Raw genomic sequence first — 10,538 nt, 5'->3', positions numbered from 1 at the left:
GTAGCCCTTGTTCTTATAATTTTCCCATTTTCCTATTGGTGTGATTGTCTATCAGAAATTTGGAGAAGGTAATGGTATGTGTTGAATGCTAATGTTGTTGATTAGGTAGTGGTAGTTGCAGATATATTATTTTAAATGGTAGCTTGCCTTTTTTAACTACCTTTTTTTGATTAAGTAGTAGTTGTTGCCGATATATTATTTTAAATGGTAGCTAGCCTTTTTTAACTATTTTTTTTGTTAAGTAGTGGTAGTTGCAGATATATTATTTTAACTGGTAGCTTGCCTTTTTTTTTTTTTTTTTTTTTTGCTATATAAAGATAGTAAAAATGCAGGAACATGCATTTAGCATTTTTCTAGTTTTTACTTTTTGTCTTGTTTGAAGAGAAAATAGTTTATTAGCCATATATATACTCATAACATTCTTTTCTATTTTTTTGTTAAATTCTAGAAATTTTGCTTTTCACGTTTGATTTTTAGATCTGTTTATATTTCTTTTCTTACGGTGTGAGGTAGAAAACAACTTTAAATTTTTCCATCTGCCTGACCAATTGTCCTAATGACATGCATCTTTCTTCCCACTGCTTTCTAATTTCAGCTCTATCATATATAGTTTTCATAAAATGTATGGGTATGCTTCTTTGCTTCATATTTTGTTTCACTTGATATTTTTTTCTCCCTGAACTGAAAAATAATTTCTTATTGATTATGTCTGTTAATCTTGTTATATGGCTAGGGCCAAAAATATATCATGAAACACAGTACTCAAGCTGACATTTATTTTTGCCATTTTAGAATAGGGAATAAAGAGGAAATTTTGAAGTATTTGAATTTGTGCTTTTATAGGGATTTGGTTAGGGGAAAGTATATTGTTTCATCAATTTCTCCCATTTCATCAAGAAGGGGATTAGTTAAAATAGAAAAAGAGAAGTGGATTTGGAGCTAGAATATGTTGGTCCTGTTTTTGGACATAGGCAATCTATTTTCTTTGTCATAAAAGTTGCATAAAATCAACACTGCCTACTTCACGGAATATTACCTCAAAGTGATGAATATACTCTGTAAATAATTATGCTGATACTAGTTTTTATGATTATTTTAATAGGTGCCTTATTAAGGCATCTATTAATAAATTTAATCCCTTCCAAAGTGGAAGTGAAACATATTAAGTTTGTTATACACACACACACATATGTGAGTGTGATATCTATCTATCTATATCTATCCATCTATTCATCTATCTACCTACCTACTATCTCTCTATGACTTATTAAGCACCCTTTTTAGACATAGGACTAACTACATAGTGGTTGTAGTACTAGTAGTAGTAGTCCTAGGAACAGTGGTAGGAGTCAAGCAACACAGTAGAGAGAGAAGTGGTAAACTAGTAACATCTAGTAACACTTTACCTGCTAGTCCATTTGCTGTTAAATACTTAGGATAAAGAAAGTATTTTGAGAATTGTTTTCATTGGAGGGTTTAGTTTACCATATTGGTATAGGGAGTGGGGAGTACCAAGTACAATCTTTTGCGTCTCAGTTTTGACAAGGATTGAAAGTAACCTCATAGATGGGTGCTTTGGGTACTTATCCACCATTTTAAACAATCCTCAATCATTAATGCTATCACAATATCTCGAAATGATGTGATCCCTTTAGTTTTTTGTTTGTTTGTTTTTGAGACAGGGTCTCACTATGTGGCCCAGGCTGGAGTGCAGTGGCATGACCACAGCTCACTGCAAACCTCCGCCTCCTAGGCCAAGCTATCCTCCCACCTCAGCCTCCTGAGTGCTGGGACTGCAGGCACATGCCGCCATGCCCAGCTAATTTTTTTTTTTTTTTTTTTACCTTTGTAGAGACGGGGTCTCACTATATTGCCCAGGTTGCCCTTTAACTTCCTTTTCTGAACTAACTGCTTCTCTATCCTCAATATTATTCACCACTTCTGCGTGATTTCTGCTGCATTTTGAACATGCCTAAGTATGGGCTGTGAGAGTACCTTCTCTGCCTTCCCTACCACCCCACCAGTTCTGTCCTCTGGGAAAGGTTCTGCTGCTGGATTTTAAAGGAATACTATCTTGCTCTGGTCTTGATTTGCCATTGTTAATGAATTAGAATGAAAATCACTGACACTTTTCAGCTGGGTCTACAATTTTGATGAACTAAGCAAGAGAAAAAAATAAAATGAGAGGTTCTCTCTGGAAATGTGTTCAAGATTGTGTTCTTTATTACAATATACATGGCATTTAGTAATGAAAAGTAAGAACATTCTCTTCCACATGGACCATTTATATGAAACAAAGAAAATGAAGTTATATAAAAGTACTTTATAGCTGGGTACATGTCGTACGACTCTAATGCTGATTAAATAAAATGTTTATGCAGAGCCACGGTGTGCTTTGAACAGAATGGGACAGAACGGAGATGTTTTATACTCTTCAGAGAAAAATAAATGTGATGGAAACTGCCAACTTTCTTATTTATTTTGGTGACTTAATAAGAGCTTTATATGTACACACTCTCTTTACACACACACACACACACACACTGACATACACATATTTGAGCAGAAAAACTATTGTGTAAAGTATATAAAAATAAAAATATTTGTGGTATTTTTTGATTAGTAAGATAATAAAATCGCTAAATTTATTAAACACACAAAAGCAACAATACCTGAAGTCTTAATGATTGGATACCTGGAGTGTGCTTTGTCTGAAACACAATTAAATCTACTTTGTTTTTTTCTGAGCCTGCATAATATACTCAGGCACTTGGAAACTGTAGTGACTCTTTCACACCACAAAAGCTAGAACTAAGTGTTTCCCTGAATGATGCTTCATCGGCCTGGGTTAGTCAGCTTGCTGATGTAGCAAACACTTGTAAAGGCCTTACTGTATGCCAGGTACTGTTTCAGCACTGGGGATGCAGTGGTGCACAGAAGGGCAAAGTCCTGGATTTATTGGAACTTAGAGGTTTGCGGGAGAGGTGTATACTGAAAAGCCAATTCTAATAAAATATTATATGTATTTTTACAAATCGATGAATGCCATGAAGAAGAACTATGATGTGTAATGAGAGGCTGCAGTGAGGGAAATCCAAACCTCTTTGGGAAAGTGGCATGTAGATAAGAATTGAAGGATGGGTATGACCTTTCCAGAAAGAATGGCCAAGGACTCGGCCTGAGAAGAATAGGACAGGGCAAAGACCCTGAAATGGGGAAAGAATTTATTATACTAAAGAAACAGGAAGAAAACTAGTGTGGCTCATTGAGGGAAAGAGTGGCCAGAGATGGGGCTGGAGTGGTAATCATGTGAGGTGACAGGCATAAAGGGACAACTCACAGAGGGTTTGGATATTTCCCAAGTGCAATATGAAATTACTCTGATGTAATAAAGTACCACATGAAAGATTGTTTTCAAACTAATAGCTATCATTTCTTGAGTGTTTATTATATATAGGCGTTGGGTTAAGGGTCTTATCTATATTTAGTTCATATTCACAATGACCTTAGAATTATTTCATAAACGGGGAGATAAAATCTGAGAATTTGTGCTGTGTTAGACAAAGTCAGATTGCCAGAATTCAGCAGAGGAGAAATTAGAGCTTAGGTCTCTATCTCTGAAGCTCATGCTCTTAAGTATTCTACTAGTTGGCTCTCTAAGGTATTTTATTAGGCCCCGAGGATATAGTGCAGGAGGTAAAAGGATCAAAAATCTATCTTCTTCTGTCTAGGAATTTTCTAGAGTGGTGGCTAATAATTGTTACTTGAGCAATCCTCTGTGGTAGTATTTAAAGACTAAGTAAAAGGCTCTCTCCTGGATGACAGTCACCTTCCAGCTGTGCCCACCATTTGGTGTGGTTAACATGAGAGAAACTGAAATGTTAAGCTCCTTTTAGTTAGAATGTGTTTGCATAATGATCTGTAATTAAACAGCACCTTTAGGGCTATTCTGAAATGGGACTGCCCCAGCTGTTTCTCAGTTTGTTGGCTTGTTTGGGGTCATTTTTCACAGCCACCACCTCTCCCTCCTCATTAAAAAAATGGTATCCATATTACAAAACTGCTCCTCATGGCTTTTTCTTTCTTCTTCAGCAACCTTCCTTGACAACATCCAGTATTATTCTGCTTGTCCAAGGGTGCAGCTCTTTTTAGAAGAGTCCTAGAAGAGATCTCATGGTCAATAATCCAGTCAGAGTACAATATAATTTAAGATAATAAATGTCATATAAAATATAATTAATATGATAGAATATAATATAATAATGTCTTGACTTACTCTACAGATTTGGTAAAATGTTTAAAATAGCCCCTTTGGTTTGGGTCATATATTTTTACTTAATTCTTAATTTAGGTCCTAATCTGCGGTCTCCGCCTTTTTACCTCAGCTCTTTCTTTTTCCCTAATCTCGTGCCTCCCTGAATCCACATCCACTTTCCTAAATCGACCACTTTCTTTTCCCTAGAAAATGTAAAAAAGGCCCAATTGTTACCTTTTTAGCACAGATTTTCCCCACCCTAGTAAATGACCAAAATTTTATAATATTTTCTTGTTCTTAAAATAGAAGTATGAAAATTACTTATTTCTAACATTATGAACCCAAAACAAAACATTTCCCCTCAAATTATGATGGCAATTAAGAAATTGTGGCAATGAAACTGAGTGATAGGTGTACTGTTCCTCAATGTTAGCATTGAAATGACCTGTGAGGCCTAGAGATTTGCTGTCATCTTCATCCTTCCTAATTACATTTTTCTCTCTCTATGGCAGGGATGGTGATTGGACTCCTTTGAAATTCCAGGTGCTTTCTATATCTAGTATATGTTTCACTGGAATTCACGCAAAATAAGGAGGGTGATCACGTAACTCATAAACCAAATCGATGAACTCTGCAGAGTTAAAATGGATGTTATTGGTAATTATTCCAAGATAATATATATAAAAAGCACTTTTCTAGAAGAAAGAACTGTGGCACACCTAAAAATGAATATCATGAAGGGTACAGGGTAAAATGATATTTGGATTATGTATTAGTCCATTCCTGCTTCTATAACAAAATATCTGAGACTGGGTAATTAATGAAGAATTAATAAAGAACAGAAATTAATAACAAATAAAAATTTATTTCTCACAATTCTGAAAACTGAAAGTCCAAGATCAAAGTGCCATCAGGTTTGGTGTCTCGTGAGGGCCCCATCTCTGCTCCCAAGATGGCGGCTTGTTGCTGTGTCCTCACATGGAGGAAGGGAAAGGGCAAAAAGGCCTAGTGAGTTCCCCTCAGCCCTTTATTCGTTCACAGTGGCAGAGCCTTCACAACTAAATCACTCCCAAAGGCCCCACCTCTTAATACCATCACCTTGGGTCGTAAGTTTCCATCGTGTGAATTTTGGAGGGACTCATTCACTGAAACTGTAGCAGATTGACCAATATATATATTTTTGTTCTTTTACTCTTTCTCTCAACACTTTCTCCTCCTCTTTATTTTGCTTTTCTATTCCCTAAACAGTATTTAAATATTCAGATATTAACCCATACTAGTTTTACCCATTTGTTTGTGAGATATCTCTTTTTATTTTTATTAGCTTATATTTCTTTTTTTATTTTATTTTATTTTATTTTATTTTATTTTATTTTATTTTTTTCCATGGATGTTCTTTTTTTTTTTTTTTTTCTTTTATTATTATTATTATTATTATTATTATTATTATACTTTAGGTTTTATGGTACATGTGCACAATGTGCAGGTAAGTTACATATGTATACATGTGCCATGCTGGTGCGCTGCACCCACCAACCCGTCATCTAGCATTAGGTATATCTCCCAATGCTATCCCTCCCCCCTCCCCCCACCCCACAACAGTCCCCAGAGTGTGATGTTCCCCTTCCTGTGTCCATGTGTTCTCATTGTTCAATTCCCACCTATGAGTGAGAATATGCGGTGTTTGGTTTTTTGTTCTTGCGATAGTTTACTGAGAATGATGATTTCCAATTTCATCCATGTCCCTACAAAGGACGTGAACTCATCATTTTTTATGGCTGCATAGTATTCCATGGTGTATATGTGCCACGTTTTCTTAATCCAGTCTATCATTGTTGGACATTTGGGTTGGTTCCAAGTCTTTGCTATTGTGAATAATGCGGCAATAAACATACGTGTGCATGTGTCTTTATAGCAGCATGATTTATAGTCCTTTGGGTATATACCCAGTAATGGAATGGCTGGGTCGAATGGAATTTCTACTTCTAGATCCCTGAGGAATCGCCACACTGACTTCCACAAGGGTTGAACTAGTTTACAGTCCCACCAACAGTGTAAAAGTGTCCCTATTTCTCCACATCCTCTCCAGCACCTGTTGTTTCCTGACTTTTTAATGATTGCCATTCTAACTGGTGTGAGATGGTATCTCATTGTGGTTTTGATTTGCATTTCTCTGATGGCCAGTGATGATGAGCATTTTTTCATGTGTTTTTTGGCTGCATAAATGTCTTCTTTTGAGAAGTGTCTGTTCATGTCCTTCGCCCACTTTTTGATGGGGTTGTTTGTTTTTTTCTTGTAAATTTGTTGGAGTTCATTGTAGATTCTGGATATTAGCCCTTTGTCAGATGAGTAGGTTGCGAAAATTTTCTCCCATTTTGTAGGTTGCCTGTTCACTCTGATGGTAGTTTCTTTTGCTGTGCAGAAGCTCTTGAGTTTAATTAGATCCCATTTGTCAATTTTGGCTTTTGTTGCCATTGCTTTTGGTGTTTTAGACATGAAGTCCTTGCCCATGCCTATGTCCTGAATGGTAATGCCTAGGTTTTCTTCTAGGGTTTTTATGGTTTTAGGTCTAACATTTAAGTCTTTAATCCATCTTGAATTGATTTTTGTATAGGGTGTAAGGAAGGGATCCAGTTTCAGCTTTCTACATATGGCTAGCCAGTTTTCCCAGCACCATTTATTAAATAGGGAATCCTTTCCCCATTGCTTGTTTTTGTCAGGTTTGTCAAAGATCAGATACTTGTAGATATGTGGCATTATTTCTGACGGCTCTGTTCTGTTCCATTGATCTATATCTCTGTTTTGGTACCAGTACCATGCTGTTTTGGTTACTGTAGCCTTGTAGTATAGTTTGAAGTCAGGTAGTGTGATGCCTCCAGCTTTGTTCTTTTGGCTTAGGATTGACTTGGCGATGCGGGCTCTTTTTTGGTTCCATATGAACTTTAAAGTAGTTTTTTCCAATTCTGTGAAGAAAGTCATTGGTAGCTTGATGGGGATGGCATTGAATCTGTAAATTACCTTGGGAAGGATGGCCATTTTCATGATATTGGTTCTTCCTACCCATGAGCATGGAATGTTCTTCCATTTGTTTGTATCCTCTTTTATTTCCTTGAGCAGTGGTTTGTAGTTCTCCTTGAAGAGGTCTTTCACATCCCTTGTAAGTTGGATTCCTAGGTATTTTATTCTCTTTGAAGCAATTGTGAATGGGAGTTCACTCATGATTTGGCTCTCTGTTTGTCTGTTATTGATGTATAAGAATGCTTGTGATTTTTGCACATTGATTTTGTATCCTGAGACTTTGCTGAAGTTGCTTATCAGCTTAAGGAGATTTTGGGCTGAGACAATGGGGTTTTCTAGATATACTATCATGTCATCTGCAAACAGGGACAATTTGACTTCCTCTTTTCCTAATTGAATACCCTTGATTTCCTTCTCCTGCCTAATTGCCCTGGCCAGAACTTCCAACACTATGTTGAATAGAAGTGGTGAGAGAGGGCATCCCTGTCTTGTGCCAGTTTTCAAAGGGAATGCTTCCAGTTTTTGCCCATTCAGTATGATATTGGCTGTGGGTTTGTCATAAATAGCTCTTATTATTTTGAGATACATCCCATCAATTCCTAATTTATTGAGAGTTTTTAGCATGAAGGGTTGTTGAATTTTGTCAAAGGCCTTTTCTGCATCTATTGAGATAATCATGTGGTTTTTGTCTTTCGTTCTGTTTATATGCTGGATTACATTTATTGATTTGCGTATATTGAACCAGCCTTGCATCCCAGGGATGAAGCCCACTTGATCATGGTGGATAAGCTTTTTGATGTGCTGCTGGATTCTGTTTGCCAGTATTTTATTGAGGATTTTTGCATCAATGTTCATCAAGGATATTGGTCTAAAATTCTCTTTTTTTGTTGTGTCTCTGCCAGGCTTTGGTATCAGGATGATGCTGGCCTCATAAAATGAGTTAGGGAGGATTCCCTCTTTTTCTACTGATTGGAATAGTTTCAGAAGGAATGGTACCAGCTCCTCCTTGTACCTCTGGTAGAATTCGGCTGTGAATCCATCTGGACCTGGACTTTTTTTGGTTGGTAAGCTATTGATTATTGCCACAATTTCAGCTCCTGTTATTGGTCTATTCAGAGATTCAACTTCTTCCTGGTTTAGTCTTGGGAGGGTGTATGTGTCGAGGAATTTATCCATTTCTTCTAGATTTTCTAGTTTATTTGCATAGAGGTGTTTGTAATATTCTCTGATGGTAGTTTGTATTTCTGTGGGATCGGTGGTGATATCCCCTTTATCATTTTTTATTGCATCTATTTGATTCTTCTCTCTTTTTTTCTTTATTAATCTTGCTAGCGGTCTATCAATTTTGTTGATCCTTTCAAAAAACCAGCTCCTGGATTCATTTATTTTTTGAAGGGTTTTTTGTGTCTCTATTTCCTTCAGTTCTGCTCTGATTTTAGTTATTTCTTGCCTTCTGCTAGCTTTTGAATGTGTTTGCTCTTGCTTTTCTAGTTCTTTTAATTGTGATGTTAGGGTGTCAATTTTGGATCTTTCCTGCTTTCTCTTGTGGGCATTTAGTGCTATAAATTTCCCTCTACACACTGCTTTGAATGCATCCCAGAGATTCTGGTATGTTGTGTCTTGGTTCTCGTTGGTTTCAAAGAACATCTTTATTTCTGCCTTCATTTCGTTATGTACCCAGTAGTCATTCAGGAGCAGGTTGTTCAGTTTCCACGTAGTTGAGCGGTTTTGAGTGAGATTCTTAATCCTGAGTTCTAGCTTGATTGCACTGTGATCTGAGAGACAGTTTGTTACAATTTCTGTTCTTTTACATTTATTGAGGAGAGCTTTACTTCCAAGTATATGGTCAATTTTGGAATAGGTGTGGTGTGGTGCTGAAAAAAATGTATATTCTGTTGATTTGGGGTGGAGAGTTCTGTAGATGTCTATTAGGTCCGCTTGGTGCAGAGCTGAGTTCAATTCCTGGGTATCCTTGTTGACTTTCTGTCTTGTTGATCTGTCTAATGTTGACAGTGGGGTGTTAAAGTCTCCCATTATTAATGTGTGGGAGTCTAAGTCTCTTTGTAGGTCACTCAGGACTTGCTTTATGAATCTGGGTGCTCCTGTATTGGGTGCATATATATTTAGGATAGTTAGCTCTTCTTGTTGAATTAATCCCTTTACCATTATGTAATGGCCTTCTTTGTCTCTTTTGATCTTTGTTGGTTTAAAGTCTGTTTTATCAGAGACTAGGATTGCAACCCCTGCCTTTTTTTGTTTTCCGTTTGCTTGGTAGATCTTCCTCCATCCTTTTATTTTGAGCCTATATGTGTCTCTGCACGTGAGATGGGTTTCCTGAATACAGCACACTGATGGGTCTTGAGTCTTTATCCAGTTTGCCAGTCTGTGTCTTTTAATTGGAGCATTTAGTCCATTTACATTTAAAGTTAATATTGTTATGTGTGAATTTGATCCTGTCATTATGATGTTAGCTGGATATTTTGCTCGTTAGTTGATGCAGTCTCTTCCTAGTCTCGATGTTCTTTACATTTCAGTATGATTTTGCAGTGGCTGGTACCGGTTGTGCCTTTCCATGTTTAGCGCTTCCTTCAGGAGCTCTTTTAGGGCAGGCCTGGTGGTGACAAAATCTCTCAGCATTTGCTTGTCTGTAAAGTATTTTATTTCTCCTTCACTTATGAAGCTTAGTTTGGCAGGATATGAAATTCTGGGTTGAAAATTCTTTTCTTTAAGAATGTTGAATATTGGCCCCCACTCTCTTCTGGCTTGTAGGGTTTCTGCCGAGAGATCCGCTGTTAGTCTGATGGGCTTCCCTTTGATGGTAACCCGACCTTTCTCTCTGGCTGCCCTTAACATTTTTTCCTTCATTTCAACTTTGGTGAATCTGACAATTATGTGTCTTGGAGTTGCTCTTCTCGAGGAGTATCTTTGTGGCGTTCTCTGTATTTCCTGAATCTGAATGTTGGCCTGCCTTGCTAGATTGGGGAAGTTCTCCTGGATAATATCCTGCAGAGTGTTTTCCAACTTGTTTCCATTCTCCCCGTCACTTTCAGGTACACCAATCAGACGTAGATTTGGTCTTTTCACATAGTCCCACATTTCTTGGAGGCTTTGCTCGTTTCTTTTTATTCTTTTTTCTCTAAACTTCCCTTCTCGCTTCATTTCATTCATTTCATCTTCCAGGGCTGATACCCTTTCTTCCATTTGATCGCATCGGCTCCTGAGGCTTCTGCATTCTTCACGTAGTTCTCGAGCCTTGGTTTTCAGC

At 37.2% G+C, this 10,538-nt stretch overlaps 2 long non-coding RNA genes across 3 annotated transcripts in view; one reads left to right on the top strand and one right to left on the bottom strand.

The window, feature by feature from the left end:
- The window catches only part of LOC134739691 (uncharacterized), a 133,336-nt gene that overhangs the window by 95,804 nt on the left and 26,994 nt on the right, over positions 1-10,538 (top strand). The window lies entirely within an intron of this gene.
- The window catches only part of LOC134739689 (uncharacterized), a 296,309-nt gene continuing 288,374 nt past the window's right edge, over positions 2,604-10,538 (bottom strand). For both annotated transcript variants that reach the window (XR_010126583.1, XR_010126582.1), the window contains one exon: positions 2,604-4,159. This is a non-coding gene — a long non-coding RNA (uncharacterized LOC134739689). The remainder of the gene's footprint in view (positions 4,160-10,538) is intronic.

This window comes from Pongo pygmaeus, chromosome 5 (genome assembly GCF_028885625.2).
Source record: "Pongo pygmaeus isolate AG05252 chromosome 5, NHGRI_mPonPyg2-v2.0_pri, whole genome shotgun sequence".
Classification (NCBI taxonomy): domain Eukaryota; kingdom Metazoa; phylum Chordata; class Mammalia; order Primates; family Hominidae; genus Pongo; species Pongo pygmaeus.
Note: the sequence above shows the minus strand (reverse complement) of the source record. Positions and strands in the feature narration are given on the sequence as shown.